Genomic DNA, 25980 nt, shown 5'->3' with positions numbered 1-25980 from the left:
AAATGAGTAATAAACAGCTGTTAAGGATTTTCTGTTGGCAGGGGACAATGTGTATTTGCTATTTTCTGTACTGTTATGGTAAATTGTATTCACAGTTTAGAAGGATATAAAATATTAATTAAGTTTCTTCATATGGGAAAGAATGGAGCCACAGTAGCAGAACTATAAAAAGATAAGAAGCTGAGCTGTGAAATGATCCAGAGTTGCTTAAACTATATATATGATGTAACATAATTGCGAAAAGGTCTGGACAATTTTGTGAGAACTATGCAATTTTGTTTGAACTGAAAGTTTTCCCATAAGCACGTATTTCCCCAAAGCCTATTTGAAAAGCTGACATCCGTTTCTGAAGTAGTACATAGTCACACAAACCAAACAACTGTATGAAAACCAAAACTTGGGAAAATCAAATACCCCAAAGTTAGGAAATGTCCTAGTCCCTCTCTGCAAGCCTGGTTCAGGCTCCTGGAGTGTAAGCACCGTAAGTTGGTCTGTAATTGCAGTCATATGGGATTTGGCTGCAGCAGTCCCCCTCGCTCACGGCACAGGGACAAGGACAGCTAACCTCCATGGGCTCTACAGCATCTGCTCTCTCTTGCAAGGGACCTCACTCCTTACTGCTTTTCTTTTTTAAAACTTTTTTTTACTTCTTCCATACTGCTCCATTTCTCCACAAGTTTAGCATTTGGTGATGTTAGCGCAGGCCAGGCTAAGCGACTAAATGCCGCTCTGCTGGGTGCACACCAGTACCCTGAGAAGACGCCACAGGAAGGCAGGCTGGGTGGGCTTTCTGCTGTGCATCTTTTCCGTGTCTCCTCCCAGAGCGGAGTCAGGCCTGTGTGAGCAGTGTTCGTGCAGGGTCTTTTCCACAGTTCAAGCTGCATTTTCACATAAGAGAAAACGCCAGAATAAAGACACTAGAGTGATTTGTTGTATTTGTAACACACCAAGGGTAGCAGGAAGCCAGGTGTTGACATGGGTTGACGTGTGTTGACAACTCTTGTCATGATGACCACAAAGTCGTTTTCATATTCAGTCTTCTCACCTCTAAATATACACGAAATGTTGATGAAATTAGCATGCTGTTTCCCAATAGTTGACTTTGGGTGCCTCCACATCAGCATCTGAGTTTGGAATAGGAGTCTCCTGTTGAAGACAGTCTCTGAATGGCACCCAGCTAATGCGGCTTGATTCCCATTGTGGAGCAGTCTCTAAGTGTGCTAACAGGATTCTTTTATAAATAAAATTAATTCATTTAATGCACCCTGGCCACTACAGGCATCCAGTTCACAGAACTGGACTCAAGTGCTCTAATACAGAGCTCTCAAAATACATGTAAGCATGGACATCAGCAACTGTTTCGTTCTGTATTCTGTACAATTTATATTTAGTGTGCTATATCTACCCTAGTCTGAGTTAAGGAAAAGGGATACTTCTGCATCAAGGCATCTACGTGAGCTTTATCATACTAACATCCAGTTATCTTACATAATTGAAATATCCTGTAAATGATCTAGATGAAAATTAAGTCATGTCCAGTGATAGTGTCCTTCTAGTGGAAAAAATTTTTATAACCTTCACAGTGCTAAAGTTTCGATTTGGCAGTTTGTCTGAAAAATCATTTCCAGATTTAGCTGTAACTGGCAGGACACAGCTGGAGGACTCGGATAGAGCTTGGCATAGAGAGCAGAGCATCCCAGCACGTCACATTTGCTTTCAAAAGCATGAAAGACGGTAACTTAACTATCTAGAACTTCTTTGACTTGTCCATTCAATATTAAGATTTTATGTATCACCAGCATGATTGTAAATAGACTCTTTCACAAAGAACTCTTATTCCAATATAAGCTGCTGAGTGTAACATCTCCAAAATTAATTCCAGCATCCATCACAGAGAATTTACAATGAAGTAAAACATAAATTATTTGATTTCCTTTTGGAAAATGTTCCTTTGCTGCGGATCTTCTGGTGGGTGTGTTCTGGAGCACATATAAAATAAGAGTGTCATTTCTCATTTTTAGAACTGTTACTACATTTCTAATTACTGAGCAGGGATTAGGCAGTGTAAAATACAGACACATACATAGGACTGTTTATAGCTGATAGCAAATGCATTGTTATATTGATATTTGCTTGCAAATTCTATTCCCTGACAAACTGATACGGAGATAAACTTTGAATTACGTCAGCGATAATTTTTAAACAAGCTTTCCTTATGTAATTTGGATTTCCTGTTCTACATCTTTTAGAAAGTTAAATACAAAGAAGTTAATCAGGTTTAAGAATTGTCTTGAATTTTCTGTAAAAGCTATTTTTGGCCCTTTGTATATCACTGACATAAGTAATGCCACTGTGAAGTACATGTTTCTCCGGCTAAATGACATACATTGAGATGAATGTTGCACAGTCTGCTTCAAAGCAGCACGTAACAGAAATACAGATAAAATCCTTTTTCCCTTGTATTTTGTTTTACAGAGTCTATTAAATAATAATGATATTTAGTGCTTACATGGTCCTATGAAGATTGTGTTATGGCTGTTAACTGCTTAATGATTTCCCCTCACTGTTTAATAATATTATCCTTATTTTGCAAATGGGTAATCTGAAGTATCCAGGGAAATAACTTCTACAGATTCTTGTGAGATTAGGGTTAAAGACTTGGATCTTGGTTTATTTGTAACTGCTCCATGTAAACTAATGCTTCTTACCTATATCTGTTTTCAGATCTTTCACAGTTGCTTTAGAAGTGAGGAAGTAATGATACCAAGAGATTTTCTCTGGTTTGACTACATGTTTTTCCTGCAGTTCTGTACTTCCACGTTCAAAGCAAGCAGCTGATTTAATGCAGTACTGAATTATTGTAAAGATGTTCCATAGCAAATTGCCATGTTAAAAACATACTGAAACTATTCATTTTTATGCAAAGGAATTATTGTTCTCATAGATTTCATTTTTGTCAGGGTAACAAAATGGTCCTAATTTCCTTTCTTAACAGAAGTTGGGTCAAGTCCCAGCCATGAATGCCTCCTCTACACAGCTGCTTGGCATTTCTTAAGACAAAATTAGATTTTCAGAGTTTTTATTTTTAAGCACATCAGCTCTGAAAGATTATAAATTAAATATGGCATTCTCTTCTCACTAACTAGCAAACTTGTTTGTTTAACTTTAGGCCTGTTTAGAAAGAAGGCGGCTTTTGAAACTCTGACTGCTTGCCGCCTTAAAAAGTTTTAAGCACAATTAGGGTACTGTTGAGGTAGTATAAACTGTCACAGCCCTACTGAAACCTTGAGGATTTATGCCACCTGGGACTTGCCCAGTGTTTCATGCTGCTCACAGGAAGGATCATTAGTTTAGGAGCTGAGATCACGTCTTAGTGCATTTGATTGATTTTCCCCAAAGCACACTCATTTGCTACAAATTACAGGCTGCTGTTCTATTACGTGGATTTCTTTGCAGATTACACATAAGAGCGGTGAAACTTTTTAGCAAATCATCTTCTACTGCCTACATACAAACAAAATTTGCAATTTGCTGTGGGTTCCCTGTTTATCCTGTAGTAGGTGAGCTGCTTTGGCAGAGCCACTTTCTGCTCACATGAGGTGACTTTCAGCAAAATTGATTTGGTAGCTGTGTTAGTGTACTCTCTGAAAAGTCAAATCAGCACAGAGCAAGTACATCAGCCAGAGAGGAGCGGCGAGAAGGGATGCACCGGCAGGCGCATGCCGTACCTTTCCCCGTCCGTGACACATGTGCTAGAAAGATCTGCTGCGGAGGCAAGGAGGATTTTAAAACTGAGTGCACGAATAAATGAAAAAATGTTTCATGTGGTCTGGTGCGTGATGGGGTCTAGTTTTTCCACAAGACACAGTCAGTCTCCAGGCTGAAAAGTCTCAGTGTCTTACCAGCAGAATGCAGTTCTCCCTACCCTCTGCGCCCTGTTCCACTTATCACCACTCACAGACAGCTCACAAGAGACTTCCACAAATAATCAGTAAATAAAATTATTGACTGAACGCGGCCTTCACTTTCTCATTGCTGGTGAGCACTTTCAAAAATTATGCCAGCTTTAGTAGGATAAACCAAAGCCTATAGCTGCTTGCAGGAAACTTACTGCAAGCGCTATCTGAACGCCAACAAGCCTATAGGTTAAACAGAATTTTTTCATTGTCATGAATGGAAGAGTTCAGCTCTGCAAACGAGAGTTACTGTGCAACTACATACACTTAGGAATTAATTTTCTAGGAGAAAACATTTTCAGACAGTGACTTAAAATTGGTTGTTCAAGTTCCTGCCAGGACACGCAAGCACATTAGAGCATTTGTGGAGAGCGAACAGGACGGGGCAGTGAGAGCAGCTATAGCAGAGTCAGCTTTTTTTAGAGTTTATGCTCCTAGAAATCTTTCCAGGCCCATTGTCCGTATCTGTTAATGGTGTCTTACAAAGCAACATCGTGCCTGTGCTAAAACATAGATACCACAACTTGGTCAAAAGGGAATAATAATAACCTTAAGAGGAAAATGTAAATGAAAACAGGCGGCCTTGGTTATCACTGCATTTTTCCCTCTCATAACTTTACTTGCCTGATTCCATACCAGCGCTACAGCCTGAGCTGTGGCAGGGAGGTGGGGAAGCAAGGGGTTGAGCCAGACAGCAAAAAGAGAACGAACCTAAGTGGCACAACAGGATTTTTACACTAAGTACTGTACTATTGTCCTTCCCACAAACACAAAAGAGAAATAAGTTGGATGGGATGAAAATACAAGAGTCGCAAACAAACCAAGCAGTGTTGTTTCTAGTATTGTGGACCTACATTCTCTGCATCTTCACTGATGAGAGGACTGCAAAGCTCAAGTTATCAGCACATTTCATGCTGCACCTTTTTCCTAATATCCATCCTAAACCTCCCCTGGTGCAATTTGAGGCCGTTTCCTCTTGTCCTGTCGCCTGTTCCTTGGGAGAAGAGACCAAACCCTCCTGGCAACCCCCTCCTTTCGGGGAGTTGCAGAGAGCGAGAAGGCCTCCCCTCAGCCTCCTCTTCTCCAGGCTGAACACCCCCAGCTCCCTCAGCCGCTCCTCACAAGACTTGTGCTCCAGACCCTCACCAGCTTCCTTCCCCTTCTCTGGACTCGCTCCAGCACCTCAGTGTCCCTCCTGTAGTGGGGGGCCCAAAACTGGACACAGTATTCTAGGTGCGGCCTTTGGTCATTTCCTGGCCTGTCAAATCTGACACTGCGCGAGGGACGTGCTGGGTTGACTCGCTCATTGCCCGATCAGATGGCTCGTGAAATATCTCATCAGTTCTCCCTCAGCTGTGTTTACCATTCTCTGGTAAGCCAATCCATGCTAATTACCTTGATTAAACAGCTATCGGTCAGTGCCTAGCCTGCCTTCTGCTGCTCAGTGCCGAGGCAGAGGGGGTTCCCTCTGAGGACCGGGGTGGTGGGACGCTGGTCCTGCAGCAGAGGACAAGCCTGGACTGTCACCTCGTGGGCTACAGCAGCAGACACGATGCTGCACATCAGCCCATGGCTGTGACACGTGCGTTGCAGAGAAAATACAAACCACCTGAGAAATCTAGATTTTGGTGTTATGAATTATTACTCTTTCAAAGAAGTGAAAAATAGCTGTTTCATATTCTCTGTAGCTAAGCAGAGAGAAACATGTCAGACTCCGACAGACAAATAATTTTTGAAAAGGATGCATATAACAATGGGGCAATTTAATCTTCTTTTCACATGTGGTACAATTCCTTGCACTTTAAATCATCTCCTGTTCAGTTTTCCACATTTGAAGCCAAACCATTATGATTAACTGTTAGATTTTATTTTTAGATTTTTTGAATGCACTGACTCTTTTTAGAGAAAACACACAGAATGTCCTATCAACTATTTTCACACATTTTGTTTGTATCATAATAATTGAGCAATCAGACACAATCATCCTTAATTTAGTACATATGCGGTACATTACCATGTCAATTGTACTAAAAGATATCCATAAAGTAAGTGCAAATTAACTGCCAAAAAAAGCAAGCTCAGACCATTGCTATTCAAAATGCACTTGAGTAAAATTTGCATAACTTTTCACTTGGAGTTAAAAATGGAATTTGTCCAGCAAATGTGGAGAGTACTGAATGTGAAAGAGTGGCCAAAGCTTTCCGGGGAACCTGAATTCTGATCTTGCAGCTCAAACCTGGTTTATTCTCGTGGTGGGATTTTTCATCAGACCAAGAGCATGGCGTGCAGATCCGCTTGCCACCAGTGCCTTATTTCTGCTTTTGTCACAGAGACAAAAAGTGTTTCCTTTTTTCCACACACAAAATACAGAAACAGAACTGAAATCCTGGAATCTGTTCTAGTGAGAAATATAATGCAAAGTCACTTCTGATTAATGGTATTTGTAGTTTTTAAGCCAATTAAAGTCTTACTGCTTGGTAGTAGACAAAATATATTCCAATATGGGGTATGGGGTTTTGTTTTGCTGCTTTTTTCAGAATTGCTAAGTGTTGGTTTATGATAAGACATGAAACATTACAAACAGGAAAACATGGAAAATGAGGGTACTTGATTAGAAGTTGATGAAATTTACTGTATCAAATTGTATAGCAATAACGACATTAGATTCATAGTCTCTCTCATAGTAGGGCTTTTTCCGTGGCCTAATTAATTTATTCTTTACACTATGAAAAATTAGAAGCCGTTCACAATTAACTGCAGTTCTGTGCATTAAACACTAAGAGGTGACAACTTATCATCATCGTGAAATTAATTCCAACATTGATGACTGTTTCTTTACTTTATGCGTGATGTTTTGATAAATTTTAAAACAATATAACTTTACTATTTTATGTCCTGCTACAAAGCACAACTACAGGACTTGTAAAGTTTTTAGAATCTCATAAATACAAATGGTACTGGGCTGACAATAATAGTTGAGAATTTTTTGCTTCAGCACTGGGGCTTTTAAATGAGAATAGTATTTAAGTTTTTGCTTTTAAGACTTTATTATGCATTTTAGTATCTAAGGTAAATTTGTATTTTGTTAGTTTTCACATAATGGTGTAACATTGTTAAAGAAGTTCTATGTCTGTAAAGGGAATTTACCTCTGAAAGTGGAATTTGGGTTTTAAAGACTGGGTGGGGGAATAATACTTCAAAAAGGGAAAGTTGAGAATTTATTAGGAGTGGAAGGAACGGTACAACTGGGCTGCGTGGGCAGCTCAGTAGATGGTAGAGACAGAGATCCCATCCCTGTGTAGATGACAGGAGACATTCCTTTTGTGAAGAACTAGGTGATAACTGTGCTCTGGGACACACGGTTCCCAAATAGCACAAATGGTGCAAGCATCTTGTCTGGAACTTGAATTATGCATTAAAGGTACCTCAGTTGTGTGAAGCAGGTGGAAAGAGAGTCAGAATATGGAAAACAGTATCTTTTGTTGGTACTAGCACCTTTTTAAAAGTCTACTGAAGCCTGGTGTTAAAATAGTCTTTAAAAAAATCATTATATAGCCTCTATTGTAGGACTTGACCTATGGGTGGATCTCTGGAATAAGCGTGACCCTACAGCAGGCTCTTCTGTAGACCCTTTTACACCAACACAGTTATCATCCATAACCCCAGCACCCACAGCTTAATTATATGCTCCATTTAAGAGCAGTACAGAATTAATCCTGTTTAAACTGAGATTCGATAGCACATGAAGAGTCATAAGTGGTCCCTTTAGGGTAGTGAATTTTATCTGGAAGTCCGTCTGACTTTGAAGAGCTCGGAAGTGCACGACACTGAAAGCAAGTAATAGCTTTGGTGGTCAAGTTTGGCTCAGGATCCAATTTTATTTATGCACAGATTTTCAATGACACGAGCCACAGGTGCTCAGTCCTGTAAAATATCACAAGGATAATCCCATCTGCAAGTTTAACAAATAGAGTAGAATCCTTAAATGCTTCACAGGATCACCAAATGGCCAAGGTTGGAGAGGACCTCTAGAGATCATCTAGTCCAACCCCCTTGCTCACCACGGCGTCAACTAAAGCCTGTAGCCCAGGGCCATGGTTCTTGGCCATGGTTCTTCGCCATAGTTCTTCTTGGGTAAATTAAAGCACATACGCATTGTGCACGTGAATAGTCCTTTTGGGCCATGGAGTTAAGCAGGAATTTTGGCTGAAAACTAGGTAATATTATATGTATATCTATATTTGATTGATTGGATGAGTATGAGAAAGAAACCAGCAACAGGAAGGGAGAGTGAAAATGTTTCCTGAATTATCTGGGGGGGTGGGTGGGGAGGAAAAAAAAAAAAAAAAAGAAAAAGACCTCTTTAGTGCTATTTTTTCTTCTCTCTCAGTTCTGCAGGCTTCCCAGCTCAGGAAGATTTAGTTTATTTCTTAAAAGGTCTTGCTTATAAAGCAGACCTTTTTCTGGCTCTTGCCAGCTCTAATAAAAATTAGCAGTAACTTTAGCAGCTGCCATACCACATGACTGCTTGGAATTGCATAACTTCTTTCTCCTCCTAAAGAAACACACAAAGAGATCATCTGATCTCCACCCTTCCAGCATTTGCTAAAGTGTATTTCTCTAACTTGATTTCCAAACAAAAATCTTTTTCTTCTTTCTTTTAACAATCCTCTCTTTTTAAGACCAAAATTGGACTGTAAATAGTAATGGGCTGTAGGTAGAGCTTTCATGAGTTAAATGAATAGGGTGATTATTTTTATTTTTGTTACTTCAGACTCTATTACTGTTTATCAATAAGAAGCTATGTCATGGACAAAAGGTAATATTTAAGATAATCAAAGAAATATTTTGCTGCAATTGTGGGCAGTTTAGGGCTTATAATATGCTTTTGGATGGAGATACATTGCAGTTTGACAAGGAGAAGGTCACGGTGAGGAAGATGGCCATACCACGTCTAAACTGAACACAGACTGTTGGCTCAGACCAGGTCCCGTTTAATTCACTGGAAATCCCAGAGTATCTAACCTGATCTGCAAGCACAGAGCAGTTGGAAGTTTAAGTTATCTCCCTGTGTGGCATGTGGAGATGCACCATTGTTTTCTGGCTAATTGTTTTTCCCTCTAGCAAAAAAGGATGGTTTTTTTCTTCCCTAAATGCTGAGTGTGCGCAGCAGCCTAACACTGCTGATGCAGAGCAAGTACTACTGCGTGTAAGAGACAAAGGTGGGACTGACGTGTAAGCAGGTGGCATGTGGTTCTACATGAAGATGCAGTCTAACCTGTTGAATTACCTGTGGCCAAGGGCATGGCTTTAAATGAGAGCCCCAGGATCCCTGCGCAAAGCAGCCCCTCTGCTGACCAGAGCAGCAGGGGCAGACACACCACTGCAGTTATCTTACATTTCTACCATTTCTTCCTTTTACCATAGTTCTCACACAAACTTTTAAGCTTTTTTTTTCTTAAAAAAAAAAAGTTTGATGAACTTATGTAGCTGTATAAATCTGTATTATGTGTAGAATTTTATAATCATTTGCCAAAACCTAAGAGCAAATAACCCCCTTTCTGTACAGCGCTTTTTTCTGATGCAAATTTCTTGAAAAGAAAAAAAATAAAATATTTGTTTAATGAGGAGAACCCACTCACTGCGCATTTGTGTCTCCCTTAAAGTTCATTCAAAAGGAAGGCTAATGTTCATATATTGTAAGTCCTAAAGAAATCTCACATCTATAGTTGGAATGATTTAAGAATTCTTCCGATCTTTCAAAAAATTGTGTATCAAACTCTTTAAAGTTTAGTTCATCCCAAACCTAAACAAACAAAAGCCAGGTAATGATAGCTTCACAGAACATGAAATGTTGCTAAAATAAGGAGCGCGCTGGAACGCAAGAAAGCCCCAGGAGCAGCACTTCTGGGGGGCACCGTCCCTGGCTTGCACCGATTCTTACTACACTGGAGTTGAGGAGTTGCCTTAACCACAGGCTTGCAAAAAAATTTGAATTTAAGTAATCTTCACTTTTGTATTTTCTCTGCTAGTAATACTTTCCTCTTCCTGCTAGTTTGTCAAGACTCCCTAGCTCTCATTTCAGAGTAAAAGATCTGGCACCTTTCGTGCTGTAGACTGAAGAGACACTGGCCTCTCCCAGCCTGCCTTTAGCAGTGGTAAGCATCGAACAGTTTGGAACACAAAGCAAGGAACTGTCTTCAGATGCAGTTACAGTTCATAAGTGTCCTGCTAGCAACTCTTGTTTTAATTTAAAAGTTCACACAGCCAGCTCTCTGATTCCTTCCTGTATCTGAAGGAGCCAGTACATACCAAAGGTTTTTGGTTTGTTTTTTTTTTTTTTAATATAACCTTTCATTGTTTTCCCTTCATTTTGGCCTCCTTCTTTCCTCTTAAAAGCTTTGTAGGCAAAGTTTCCTCTGCAGCAGGGGAATTGCTGACTGTTTCTATTACAAACCTTTCTCTAGCAACTAGAACCTTTTCCTTCAGTTTTGGACAGTTTTACCCCCTGCTGCTAATTAAAATGTTCTCTCTCTTTTCTCTCCTCCTTTCTAAGTTTAGCAAAAAGCAAGTCTGTTTGCCTCTTTGTGGATTTTCTGTTGCAGAAGGCATTTGCAGACTTGCAGAGCAGCGGACCTTAGAAGCCAGTAATAAACACAGGAATGAGCAAGGGCATCCCAGAGAGGATAGATAATATATTAGCCTCTCGCAAATCTCCTGGCTTTATAGACTATTAAAGGCTACTTTCACTGGGTTGACACTGCATTTCGGTTTTCCCAGCTTGCCTTTCCCCAGACGCTCTGCTGCGGTTCTTTGTTAGACACCCGAACTCATTAGATTAACGAGAAACATTTTAGTAATGTATCTCAGGCAGAAATGGGGAGGAGTTCGGGGGTTGAGGAGATGCTGTGAACTTTCTTTTGGGATGAAATTAATTTCATGCATAAGCTAACGGAAAAGTAGGGTGCCTGCCAGTCCGCCAGATTTGAGTGATGCACTGTTAGTCTCTTGCTTAGACTTTATGGTTGCTTTTGAATACTGGGTTATAATTTGAATAGATTTATAGAACAAAGGAACCAAAACCCCATGGTCGGAACTGAGATGATATACTTGTCACTAACTCTGTCCCTTTTATCCTGAATAATAACTTACCCTAAAAATAATTTGCTTTCCATTGGTTTATTCCATCGCCTGAGGTTCAGTTCAGTACGAACAAGGATTGCAGAGTCTGGCCCTTACTACTTGTTTGTGTCTGATAGCAACCATTTAATTCCCCTCCTTTACAAAACCTTTGAAAAATCTAAGCCCAAAAGCTTTTAACTGCTTAGAAAGTGTTTTCCTGCAGTTTCAGGGAAGAAATGCAATTATCATGGCAGCTTAATTAAAGTGAGTTGTCAATGAAGCGATAAACCATGGTAGAATTTACTTACCCTTGTAGAAGAATGCAAATTAAGGCTATAAATGGAGGTCTTGGGAAAGGTCTTGACTGCTTTTTGCCACCAGACTAATAATCACACTAAGTCATTCATACTCTTAGGCAATCAGATGATGTACATCATCTTTCGCAGGGAAAAAAGGACTATGGAAATAAGTATATAAGTCAAACATGCTAAAAGAGTAAGTGTCTTTGTTTATATCTATCCTTGATGTGTTAATCAATGAGCTGTTATCTGCAAGCCACAACATTTCAAACCATGCAAGCCCTTTCTCAAAGGACATTGTCTTTGAGTAAGCAAGTAGCCAAGGATAGTAGAACAGTATTTTAAAAGCTGCTAAAAATGGAAAGACAAATCCTGACCTGGAGTACTGAGCATAGTGTCCAATTAATTTGATATCTGTTAGGGCAGAAACCTTGTCTAGCAAAAGTCAGCGGTGAAGATTTCACTAAGTGAGATTTTGAGAACTGATGGCCACAGTTGTAAAATCTTTTCTAATCTAATGATAAAAAGTAAGTTTAGAACTATTTATTGTTAACTATTATTGTAAGTTCTGTACAAGCCTATGGTATGATCTGTAGGTGAGCAGGAATCCCTAGGGATAAAGCTGCCTCTAAGGAAAAGTAGTGTTACCATAAGCTGTCGATTACAGGGGAGAAAAAGCCTGAACATGTAAAACATTTTACATTTCCTTTGAGTACGTAAAACCGTAACTAGTTGTTGAAGAATCCAAACTGTGGTATTTGTCACCTGAGAAGACTTTTATGGGAAACAACTGACAGATTTTTAGTTCAGTCTCCCACTACTAACAACCCAGTTGTTGTAAACTGTTCGACTTTTACTTTCTTCAATTTGTAACATCCAGATTACTAGATGATTTTATTCTCCTGACAAACTACATTTCTGACACAAGATAGTTAAACACAACATACTATTTTTTGTTACAGATTACTACATATTTTCTTTTTAAGAAAATGAAATGCAACATTAGCTTTCTGTTTGAAAATGGAAAAAACGTTGGGATTTTTTTTTTCCTTTTCAGAATATTCCAAGTATGCTTGTTACAGTTTTCTATTCCTTACTTTGAATTTTAGTTTCTACCATTAGTTGCAGAGCAGATACACGTTTGCAACCTAGAATAATGACTTTGCAAATGAAATACATTGACTTCTACCACTCCTTGTGATTCAGAGAGACATCATACTTTGCATTATTGTCGGGTGTCCAAGTTATTTAAATTTACCTTTCTTGTCTGAATATGTCATCATTTAACTGAATTCACAGAATCACAGAATCTTCAGAGTTGGAAGGGGCCTCTAGAGATCATCTAGTCCAACTCCCCTGCTAAAGCAGGATTGCCCAGAGCACATTACTCAGGACTGCATCCAGGCGAGTCTTGAAAATCTCCAGAGAAGGGACTCCACAACCTCCCTGGGCAGCCTGTTCCAGTGCTCTGTCACCCTCACCGTAAAGAGGTTTTTCCATGTATTTGAACAGAACTTCCTATGTTCCAACTTGTGCCCATTGCCCCTCGTCCTGTCACTGGGAATCATTGAAAAGAGTCTGGCACCATTCTATAAAAGTATAGTTCAGCTCCACAGTTGAAAGTTTCCTTTTTGTTGGATGTACAATTCTAAAGCCACAGTTTATTATTCTTCTTGTTGTTCTCTTTGTCTATCATTTAAATAGCCTTTGGATTAAAGCGCAGTATTATATCACAAACACATAGCATTTTAGGCATTAAGAGTACTAAGTATCTCTGAATCACAAATGGGCCTGATTTTTGTTTAGCTTTATCCTTTACTATGTCAGACAGAGGATTTCCTACCGTTGTTTGTGAAAAGAAAGCTGGGGCTGGAGTTAGAAAGGAAAGCATAAAACAGATTGTTTGATGGTTTAATGTTACAGACCACCTACTCTGAGAAGGCTGAGAGTTTGAGTCAAATTGAATTCTAAAGAAGGAAGAAGCTGTAGACGAGCAACAAATAAATCAGTAAAACTTAGTGGAAAATTAGAGGAACAATAAAATATGATTCCATTTTGTTTGCAGTTTGGTTCTTGGAATAGTTTTACATGTAAGAAAATATAAAGCAAAAGAAGGAGCCACTTAGGGGAAAAACATTAGACAGATGTTTAAAGACTTCCTTGGCAGACCTAATATAGTTTTATACACTTAAACACCTTGTGATAAAAGCTTTTTATATTCAGATTTTTTTTTCATAACTCCTTTATTGTACAGTTAAAAGAGGAAAAAATAAGTAAACATATAAGTAAGGGGAATAAAATAAAACATGCTTATCTCCAGAAGAGGTCTTTTTAAAAAGGAAAGCACAAGGCAAGATTTTTATAGTTCTTTTGGGACCTCGACAAGCAATTTATCTAGAACATATTTATTTTTCATAAAATATGGAAGTTAGTGACAAAGAATAGATGTATCTTTTACTGCACTGCATACAATTTAAAAAAACCATATTTCTGGTCCTCCCTGTAAAACTTGAAAACACATCTGCAGTTTGAGTCTAGAAGTCGGGTGTGCACTAAATAATAATAGTTATTTATCAGAAGTTCTATAATAGTATTAAGTGAGTACGGAGAGATTAACAGGGGTAAGAACTGGCATTTTTAAACAGAAGACATCAATGCAAACATGTAAGGAGATGTGGTTATACGTGTAAAGACAAGTACTGCAAATAAGTCAGTGGTCAAGTACCTGATGTAAGTGAAGATTTTTGTGGGTTATATTGTTAAAGACAAATTAGTGAAAGGCAGCTGATGTCCTGTTGAAAGGAATGAAGTTGAATTTAAAATTCACTTTTGGCTTAAATATTTACCTAACTTTATTTACCATCACCCTTAAGTAAATAGGTTTACTTTGGGGCATTGTGCAGTATGTTATATACATATCTGATTAATTTCCCTCTATGATCACCCTTCGAGTTAACTTTTTTGGTGTCTGTGTGGATTTTGGAGAGTAACAGAGGAATCTTCTCAAAATAGGAGAATCTGATTGAAAAACTACAGATTGTTATGGACTACTGAACTTGAAGCAGAGCATTTCTACAGTTAGTTTAAGGTGGTTTAGCTTAGTGTAAATGAAAAACTTTAAAGAAATTAAAAAGCTGTCAACTGAAGTTTAAGTTTACTCAGAATATTTTCCAGAGACAAGGGCTACACATTGCTGCTATTTTTTCTGGCTGTTCAACTTCCATGATGATAACATTGTATAAGAATTTACATAGAGTGGGCTAAAACCTTTTATTCCCAAACACATTTATCTTAGTCTCAATCAGTTGGGAATCCAGCAGCACCAGTACAGGAGGCCAAGCAGATACATCCGCATTTGTGTAAACGCCAGTTCCTATGTGCTGCAAGAAGGGAAAGAGTCCGGCTGCTTTGGAAACCCTGGGAGGGATGTCATTTTTGGTTGCGATCTCTTCTTTTGGGGCAAGTCTGAATCGATCTATTGTTTCGTGGGAGAACAGCTGCAGGGAGCACCGGGGGAGTTTGAAGGAGAAAGGAAAAGTTGATTCTTGTTCAAGATGGAACTGAAAGTTTTCTTGGTAAACAGATGTTCCGGTAGTGGCTGTTTTCTAACAATATAATCAGTTATTCTCCTGTAAGGGCCAATAGGTTCAATGAAGCAAAGTGATGCCTGATACATTTTAACAGGTGCCAGGACAAGCTTTCTCACTTCACACACTTAAACCGAAGTAAGATTGCAGTTATAACTCAAAATGGCCATTTTCCCCCTATCAGTAAAGGAAGAATTTCACATTAGCAGCTGCCAGGCTGCTGCGAAGGCTGACACTGACTTTCCTTCCCAGGTGGGGAGCATTATTGTTTCGAACACCCCTTTTAGAGACCTCTTTCACAGAGCCCTGAGATGTGGAAAAGACACTGGAAACTATTTTGAATCCTTGCAACAGGTGGTTAGAGTCAAACTGCACTACATAAGAGTTGTAGTCTTTCCAAGATTTCCATTTTAGCTGCATTAATTATTTCTTATTTAGCTAGATAGGAGTTTCAGTAAGTTGTGCTCGTAATTTTTACATGCTTTTTATAATAAGCAGTCAGGGCAAGTGTTAGTTGTGTTCTTTCTGCTTCAAAACGCATGTGAGCAAACAAACATCTGATCTAATGTGCAGTAGCGGCACAATAACCAGATGTCTTCTTTATGCTTTAAAGTATTTTTGTTCAAGCCCATAGGACAAAAGTTCTTTCCACCTTAAGATGTTCAGCTTGCACTTACACAATTAAAGGATTCCTAACGATAGAGACAGATTAGCTATCATGTCATACAGCTAAATACCAGTGCTGTTACCAAAGTCTTACATGATCTTTCTTATATCTACGTTGAATCAGCATCTGTTACTTTCATGGCCCGCTGGGATACTGTATGAGTTTCTGAGCTCTGCTCCCATGCTTGTTGTCTTTATTAATCCTCTGGATGGGACCAGATTTGGGCCCAAAGACCTGGTGAGAGCACAACTGTTGCATAAAAACTGAACTGAGGATGCCGCTCAGCTCTGCAGTATCAGAAGGGTCAAGCATTTCCATTCCCGTTTCTTAAATATAACGGACAGACATCAGAAATTGTCACACGTGAAGGTTTCATGGCTCTCTCTTGCAGCATCCACTGTCAGTTCTGAAACCTATAGAGCCCAAATCTGAAATCCTTATCAAAAGTGTTGTACTTATGCAAGTAAGTAATAGTTCACATAGCAATGACTTCATGGAATATTTCCATCCTCTACAAATTTTCTCTGTTGCCATCAGCAGACACTATTTTTTCCTGTGGCAGGAGGTAGAAGGCCTAAGGAAAATGATCCAATACTGGTAATAACAAGAACCTCCTGTAATTAATTTTGTGTTACTACTATCAGTACTAAATGGAGAAATTGTCTGAGTAGCATCAATGGAACAGAACAGACTTTAGCAACAGAAGGTAAATAACGCAGTGTTTTACATAAGCATCAAATATTTGACAGTTTTACAACTGGCTTGTTATTTCTGACAACTGTTGCGTTAGGATAAAGAGCATTTACTCTTTCCATTTCTGGCTTTCTCACAACCTCAGAACAGCTTATGCCTGGAGGATGTGCTAAGAAACTGTGGCTTTGTTTTAATTCCACTTGGACATCTGAAAGGTTATTTACTTATTCAGCTTCCACAGCAGAACCCAAAGGTTTATTTTAGCAGCTCACCGGAAACAAAGTGAGGTTGCCCATCAAGGTCGGGGCTCGTGTTGGCTTCAGTGGGCTTATTTCACACATCATAGTCAGACAGGACTAATATTTTCTGTGCTTGCACTGGAGAGGGTAGGCACCTTCTGCCCTACTTAACCTCTAACCCATGGTATAAAAGTTACATGACAGCCAAGGCTGTGGGTCATCTTTTATTATTATTACTCTAGTAGTGCCTGGGGACCCTCATGGAAATTGAATCCCCAGTGACAGCAGTGCCTGTCTCAAAAAGTGCGCAGCATAAATATTCAGAAAAGTCAAGAGGAGTTATATCATCATTGTCATGAGGGAACCAGGGCACAGAGCTTAATTTACCCAATGTCATGGCTAAGCCAGGTGCGGAACCCAGACCTTTTGGTCCATCAAGTTACTTAACCACAAAGGCAGCCTGCTTCCCTGCAGGGCTGAATAAACCCAGACAAGTATAATCCTCAGCTCCAGGCTGCTGTAGTGCTGCTCCTCTCACTCATCTCTATGGATGGAAATTTGTGGTAGCTTCATGGTGCCTTTGTCTAGACTAAGGTTTAGATAGATAATACTAAAAATTTAATGTATGACACATTTTAAAGGGGTTGACAAGGTATTGCATATATTAATATATGCTGAACTAGTCAAGGGAAAGATTAGGGAAGCATCGCTTTTAATGTGACCAACTGAGCTTATATTAAAGTACATACCACACGTACACTAGCTTTTTTTGGTCATGCTGGAACTGACTAGCTAACCAGTTACAAGAGAGTTGAAGTCAGTGGATTTATGGCAGCAGCATAAAGTGATAGAAAAATTATCAGATAGGAAATTAGGCAAAAATATTACTTCATTAATGAATAACAAAATACCGTGGGATTTTACTAATCCTGAAAATATAAATCAGTTACCTTGAGATGAAGAAAATCATGAGATGTCTGAGACCAAATAGGAATCTTTCTTAAAGAGTCCTGAAAGCAAATACTGAAACTGTTAAAATGCTTCTTAAGCCTTACCTACCACCACCTGCAGTTATATTCCCTATAAACAAGCTATAACTGCACTTTTGTGATGAATAGGAAGCATCCATAACAGTGATAACAGCTGCTTAGAATTCCATTTTTAATAAAAATTGTTTTATCTGTGAATTCTGTATTCAACTCCAGCTTGCTCTATTTGACTAACAGCAATTAATAATACTCCTTTTAAAAAAAAGGAGCAAAATGTGAATCAGTTTACAGATAGAGAAGGCATTTATTCTTTGTATACCTAAGACTCCCAGAGGACGATTTGGGTGTTCAAGGAATGTGAGGTGGGGTGGACTGCAGCTTCCCTTCAGCCCCTGATATTAGATTAGCCCGGAATTACTGTTTCTGCTGCCATTTTTAGTGATTTGGTATCAGCAGCTACAGACTCTTCTGAGATAAGACAAGGGCATGTAAGCTCTGAAGGGTTGCCATTCTGGTGCAGGACTATATCAGTCTGGCAGCTGTTGCTCTGATTGAAAAGGTATGCTGACAGTGCGGGGCAAGCTCCAACAAATGGCACCCACTTCTGAAAAATGTACTGCCCCCAAAAGACTGTTTATTTAAGGATTTCGCTGTTGTTACACCTGACATTTCTGTTGAAACCTGAGTTTTTACTGTGAGAGATGAAATAACATTACAATGTTTTCAGAAAATATATTGGGGAATGTACGATAAACACTAAACCATTACCCAGTAAGGATCTGTTGACATATGTAATCTATAGCACTGACACATTACTGCTGGTTTTAACCAAAGACAGTACAGTTACTGAGTATGTGTTATTTATACTGGAGAAGATGGCTTGCAGGAGAGTGATAAAATGATAGCCAAAATGCAGATGACTCTGGGACCTGAAGCTCATAACTAGTCCCCATGTTCTGGGACACTAATGCTGGTTCTGGAGAGCAGAAAAATGAGATGCAGACCAGACACTCCTAACAAGTCTGGGAGCCCTTAAATCAAAGTGAAACACTCAGACCATCGCAGTGCTATACATATAATAGTGATTTTCAAACTCAATAGAAACCATTATTTCAGATAAATTTTCCCATGGGCCATATTCTCCATTCCCATGTGTGGTCATTTCATTTAATGTGAAAAGCATGCAAAATGCTATTGTTCTCACTGATAGTGTTTCACACGTGCTGTAATTTAGATATGACTGCATCGGGTACAGGGTAGGAGGGAAAGAGACCCCGTGTAGTTAGAATTTTGTGCATAGAGAAGATGCTTATTGATTTCCTACTTCCTGCCCCAGACACTCTGCTCACTTCATGCTCTCATCTCCCCCCGCAAAACCCCATGATTCCCATCCATGCTGTTTGGCAACACAGGAAAAACATTCTTTAACAATGTTTTGACTTGTGTCACTAACTAGAAAACCTGAGAGCTGACTCAGTACTCCAGTGTATCTACTCACAATAGCACTGCTGGAGCTAGACATCATCTCTTTAAAGATCTGTATATATAGCCAGGTTAAACTATAAGGACTAACTACCATTCCTTCATGATAGCAGGAGGTGCCATCCTAATCAGGGACAGATAGCCATGTGTTCCATTTAATTTCTTTTTGACTTTTTCAAGTGATATACATGCTATCTACACTTTCTGTCACGCTGGTGACAAGTGGCAACCCTAGAGCAACCTCTTGGTAGGTTTACCTGCTGCTGGGAGGGCCCTGGGGCTAGTTCTGCAGCCACCTTCCCAGAAAATCTCCAGCGAAAACCCTCCACACCCGGACCCCTTACAGGCCCTCACACCCGTGGGGAGGGCAAGTCACAGCCTGCAGCTGGGCCATCTTGTGCCATCTGCCTTTGCCATGCAGAGGGTGACCCAGAGTTCTCCCCTACAGGCTAACCAAACCCATCACCACCAAAGGATGCAGATGTCATCTACAGGCAGGCTTTGCAGGCTGAGTGCAGGCTGGTTTCAGGGGGAGAGGCGATGGCTGCTGCAGGGTCACAGGAATAACTTGGGGGTTCACAGAAGCAGTTGTTTCCAAACAGAGGGTCGGGATCCGAGCAGCTGAGGGTCGGTTTCTCTAAGCCACAAATGCAATCAGAAATAGGGATGGAAACTAAACTGAGTTCTGGAATCTCCAGATACTTTCCCTTTCTGATTAAAAAAAAAAAAACCAGCTATTTTCTATTTTAAGTAATTTAATTACTAACATAGTATCATTATATTCAGAACTTCCCAATTCATTTCACCCAAAACTATTAGTGATCAAATAGGCAGTTAAGGTAACAAAATATGATTAAAACTTTGTGTTTTATTTCTCCAGTGTGCTGAAATCATCACTTCCAGGATGATTTTGGCTCAGTATACTTCCACATGGTACTTGGTGAATGTAGAAAGTACACATGCAGGAAGTTACCATGGCTTTGCTGAGATATTGCTGTTTGTTAAGTAACTTAGGGTAACATGACTGGTTTTAATTACATCTCCAGATCCTATCTTTCAGTGAGGATTTTTACAGCCCGGTGGTACTAGCCCTGCCTTCAATCCTTCCAGCATGGCCTTAGGAAAGCCTGTGCCTCTTGGTCTTCTGGTACATGAAAAGGGAAAACAGGGCAACTGTTCACAAGCTTGAAATAACATGTTTCAACTCAGGGAGCTGACTTATACTAGGTATAACTTTGTAGAGAATATACGAATTATGAACACTAGGTTAAGATATAATGGAAAAGATGTTTGTGCTTTATGTTAGGAAGTATTGATTTGTGTATATACGATTGCAGGAGATTTACTGTAAAACTGATGCAATTATGTGGCTGAAATAACCCATTAGTAATTAGGATTTCGAGTAGGATAAGTACAGAAGAATGTGTAAATGGGACTTGATTAATACCAGAAAATTCCCAGAGCGTACCACATGTCCTTATATCCAGTGATTCACGCTGGAATCCCTGGTGCCTGAAGGAAACCGCCTGTAGGCACTGCTGCTGCAAGGGACAGACACAGACTATCCTCTTTGCTCATCACAGGATCATTCCTTCATTCCTTTCACACACTCTATTCCCAAAGTCACTGGGAAGCTAAAAATATCTCACAGCATAGATGTGAGTCTTACAAGCGTGACTGAAGACTTCTGTTTTCTCGGACAGCGTTTGAAATGCATGGAAGAATCAGTTAAACATTTAGTTTCAGCCAAGTATGAATAAGTATGAATTAAGAGTTAGTGTGCCTGAATTAAATATTCTTTTATATTAAATCTACTGATAAATATTTGTACTCCTTTAAATATATATCTTCAAAGCAGTTTTTGCTGAAAAAACGGACATCAAAAACTTAGTAGTCCCTGTTTGTTGAAGCGTGGCAAAAAGTCAGGCAGTTGACTCGAGACCAGAAGTGTTCCAAAAAGAATGTGAGAATTTTTCTTTGAACTTACATTTCAGTTTCAAGCCCTTCTCCAAGGGCTAAAAATTTTGTGATGAACTCTGATGTTCCCACTTCAGACCGTGATTCCTAGACATGAGGCTTTAAAAAGAGAAACATGAGCTAGAAGGGGACTGGCGGGGGCCTGAGCAAGTCTCATGGGGTCAGATTCAGTCTGCTTTGGCAAGTGGGAGATGGAGAATTGATGGACCCGAGGCCTCCCCAGCAATTCAGAAAGTTTACCCTGAGGGACCACCTGGGCATCAGCTCCCACTGGCACCTCCAGGGAAGAAGCGTGTAATGTCGGAGAACCCTGGACACACACATGGAGTTCACACATCAGGCAGATCAGTGCCCAAGTGGATCTTGTCATTGTACACGAAGCCTGCCTGATGGGCTCAGATGCTGGGGAGTTCAATAGGCAGTAACTGGCATTTTTCCATCAACCGTTTCATTGTCATCAATAGTATAGTTTTACCAAAAATATGTTGAAGAAACTCAAGATGTTTCTTTATCCAGAAAGCAGAAGATAGGAGAGGATTGCCCATCCTATGACGGCTCAGGTGAAGCTCTTGCTGACTACAGTGAGTGGCAGCTCCTTCCCTTGGAAATAAGGGACTTTCACAGGAATACAAATGGCAAGTCCAAAAAGAAGAAGAGGAAGGACTAATTCTGCTGCCTAACTACTAAATGCAGAGTCCAGGAAAGAGCAGAGTTTTGTGTCTGAATCTGCCCTTCATCTTTCTACACCCCAGTTCCTCGAGCTACGTAATATCAGGCAAATCACAGTTTGCCTGAGACTTGCGCGTTTGGGGATTACTGTTACATACATCCAACATTTGCAGGTTTTACCCATAACATTTATCATGTTGGGACCTTAATCTTGGTGAGGTCTCTCAGATGTTTTAATAAACATAGTGAACTTTTTCCACTCTAAACATATAAACTGTTCTTGAGCCATCACTGCTTTGCTGCTGAGCATCAGTATGAACTGCTAAGCATGAAATATAGTCTACAGCTTGAAGACCTACAAAATATTCTCATGAAACTATAATTTTCAGAGATACAGTGGATAAAAACAAAGCTATATGGCTGATTTAAAAAAATACAATCAATTTTCAGTGCAAACATTCACAGATATAATGAAAAGCTGCTGTAACAACAATTCTCCCTGTATAACTGCTGTTACGGGGTTGAATATGCCATTTGTAAGGTTTAAATTGCTTTTGCAGTCAAGTGTTGTAATCCATTAGTGATAAGAAAAGGTATTTGTCTATCGGTTGTGGTTAACTACATTCCTTGTATTAGAAACAATTTAGTCTCTTACGTGAACCCAGTGCAGGAAATTGTTTAGAGAGAGTCTGGCTGCAGAGCTGGAAAAATAGAGTAGTCAGTGCTCCCTTCCCCCAGCAGCAATGTGATGTATAACCGAACACTGACAGCTAACAACTTAACCTTTAAGAGCGTTGCACAGAACAGCACTACATACTTTTGCTCAAAGGATTTCAACTGCTTCAACTCAGTAACTTCCTTCTAAGTAAAGTTGTGTAGAAGAGAGTCATGCTTTTCAACTTTTCCAGGGATTTTTCTCTTTAAACATAGATGTTCCTGCTTTTGTTTGTTAAATCATGTTAATTATTTTTTTTTTTTAGATAATATCATTACTCTTACAACAACTAAATCCTAAATCTCTGGACAAATGGAAGAAAACTTTGAGATTTGGTTCTTGTAAATGGGAATTGCAATTTCTCTGTAAAAGTAAGCTATCAGATCAGATTTGCTACCAACCACATTGCTTTCCATTGGGTTTTGGAACAATATTATCAGCTGTGCATGTTTGGCTAAACATGAGTAGAGAATCAGTACATTTCCTAGGGTTTCTTTTTCCTCTATAAAGATGCTGACAAATGTTGCAACAGACCTCTAGCATATGATCTAACACAGTAAAGCACGACGCATATTACATATCACAGACTCACTGAAATCAGAGATAGGAAGGACATATCAGATGGTAACATCAACCCCCATACTGGCACTGAACTGGTATACTAATAATCTTGGCCACTACCTGCTATCTAGCTTATTAACATCCCATAGCAGAATGCAGAATTGTAAATTATTTTAGGATCCATCATATACTGCACACGTACAGAGCAAGATTTTTTCTAAATATTTTGAAGTAATAATTCAAAAGCACTTCAAGCTTAAGTCTTTCTGATTGTAATGTAGTCATCTCCTTATATGTTTATCATTACAAATAAGTTTCATTTTCTGAAGGAGCTGGTCCCATAGGAAAGCAGGGTCAGCAGCCTGTTAGAGGCTGGTCTCAACCTCCCCTGAAACCACAAAGCAGCCTTCCTGTGGGATTTAAGAGCTGCGGCTGTTCTGGCAAATTGAAGATGTGTCTACAAAGTTTAGCACCTAGACAAAAGCTCCAGTCATTGGACTGGACACCACCTGATACTATACATAGGATCCCTGTATTCTCCTGTTTAAAATAATCCTTGCCAAGTATGAGTTTTTTTAGGTTTCCAGAGGCTCACTGTTCGCTGGCAGCCTTTACTTTGTCCCGTAAAACACCTGAATTCCATTTTTGGCAGAGGAATTGGGAGTATGACTATTGCAGAAGAGTGGGCTTTCCCACTTCACGTATTTGTCAGGAGGAGCTCTGAACTACAGGGCAGGATGGCGAAACCCCCAGGCAACAGCAGTCTTCAGAAAGCAGGCAGTGAGAGATGACTCAAACTGCATTACATAGGGTTTACTTGTTTATCAGGAGTGCTGCAGAATTTAAGCTACTGATTTCTGAAAAAGAGTATAGAATCTGTGCCAGGACCATGTTTTCCTTACAAAGGCTAGGCGTCTAGCCACACAGTGATAGCATATTCTTCACAGCAAATAATCACATTAATACCAAATTCTTTCTTGTGGAAAGTGTTTGGAAATCATACATCATTGCTAACATGAATATTTCCTGCTATCCTACTGCCAGGGTGCTTCCAGCAAAGCCTGCGAGAAGGAACTCGGCATGTAGTGATGGTGGTGCTTGCAGCAGAGTGGGAGGGCACTAATGCCACAGCATCTGAGTGGGTCACATTTCTCTTATGGTTTTAATCTGTGTTCATCTGACAGTGATTCTGACTTGTTTTCATTGAGCGTAACCATATGTTCGGTTTTCAACAACACATGAAAAAGTAAGGGCACAGTTTGCAAGCTGAAATGCCTTAACAGAGAGGGAAAGGGTAATGCTGCGTGTGCACCACCATTCGTTATTTATCTTCAAAGACTGGGTTAGATTTACTGCCTCTGTCAATCATCTCCAAGCACTTACTCCATTTTTTCACCCCTCTTTGTAAATCACATCCATCAAACCTACTGCTGTCAAGCAGATAGTAAAAGGTATCTCCCCTGTAATGGGCCTCTCCAGCTGAAAGCAAAACAAGCACCTGATAATCCACTGGAAACCCTGTGGGATATAAATATACCTGCAGTATATTGGGTCAAAATAACCCTGGGGGATCTAGAGGTTGGAACACCAGGGTGCTCTGTCCAGCCAAGTCCAGTTCACATAAGCATCCCTGTATGTCTCAAGTTCTCCTCAAACGGGAACAGTTTATCCAGTCTCTTAAAACTTAATTTCCCTTCCCCCCTCCCCTTATGTTTTGCTTCAGGTAATGCAGTAAAATACTTATCCAGCATCTGCTCTATGTGCAGCTGAGAGTTCTGCTCTTGTTTCAGGCAGGTTCTGCCTCCACTGCCATAAAAGAAGGCAGCGCTGCAATAAACATAGCTTTGTCCTTGCATGGAAGGTCCAAACTCTGTGGGGTGATCCTCCCCTGCCTGCTGAGCCTGATGCAAGTTCACAGCTATTTGACAATTTACATTCTGCTTCGGATTACTTTTTTTTTTTTCTTGCATCCTGTTTCACACAAAGGGTGACTGGAATTAGATGGTTGGTGCTCACCTGACAGATAAATATCCTCCAAGCTGTAAACAGGAAGCCAGTTCAGTTTTTGTGCATAAATAATTGTATGAAACAGTGACTATAGGAGGGCAGACTTCAGGCTCCATGTTGTAAACACTGTCAGATGCAGAAAATAGTTTCTGGATTTTATACAAGGTATTAGACTATCAAGATGTGATTACAAGGCATACGTTTTTCTGGAAGCCTATTTATATGCAGCTGAACACTGCTTTTGATTCATGAAGCTCCTTTTTTATATAAAATGCAGTTTGGCAAGTTTTAGCACTTAGTTAACTAATTCCCACCAGAAATACTGAAAGCATGGTTTCCATTTATAGCAAAACGGATTAAGCTGATTTAGAAATACGGTATGTTGACAGTACTATTTAAAAGCATATGGACAATTTGCTCCTTTCTTCTTCATGACAAAAATGAGTGGTAACCATCAAATGCTGTGCATCAGAATGCTAGCCTCTCCTTTTTGTAAAGATCAGCGTAATCTTTTCCAGTTGTAAAATCGAATCCAAAGCAGCCTGATTTATTGTTCTTTGCTATCCTCAGAAGGCACTGAGGCATCCACGCAGCCCTTTCTAGGCAAAGTTAGTGTAAATCTCTGCATGAAGTTCTGCAGAACATGACTTTGATTGGTACAATAGTTCACAACACTTGATATTGTTTAATTGCAAGTATTTGGTGATGATTTTCAATTAATTGCAAAAGTTCATGCTAGTGTAACTCCAGGCTTCAAGAGATCTACGACAATATGAAACAAATGCAAAAGGAGAAGAATTATGTTTTGTTTGTTATTAGCGTATGTCTTGGTGGAGCCTCTATAATTAAATATTCTATTTGTGCTTTATGGAAAGAAGTGTCTCTTGGAGACTTCTGCAGGAGAATAGAAACAATCCCAGAATAAAAGATGCATGTCTTTATACTTAAATATATAGATACACAAACACAGTGTGCCCTTATAGAATTGAAGTATTCATAATGAATATAGAAAACAGA

The 25980-nt window shown here is 39.6% G+C and overlaps 1 protein-coding gene across 1 annotated transcript in view; it reads left to right on the top strand.

The window, feature by feature from the left end:
• PDZRN3 (PDZ domain containing ring finger 3) overlaps positions 1-25980 on the top strand; it is a 143831-nt gene that overhangs the window by 8969 nt on the left and 108882 nt on the right. The gene's annotated exons all lie outside the window — the stretch shown is intronic.

Source organism: Rissa tridactyla, chromosome 10 (genome assembly GCF_028500815.1).
Source record: "Rissa tridactyla isolate bRisTri1 chromosome 10, bRisTri1.patW.cur.20221130, whole genome shotgun sequence".
Classification (NCBI taxonomy): Eukaryota; Metazoa; Chordata; class Aves; order Charadriiformes; family Laridae; genus Rissa; species Rissa tridactyla.
Note: the sequence above shows the minus strand (reverse complement) of the source record. Positions and strands in the feature narration are given on the sequence as shown.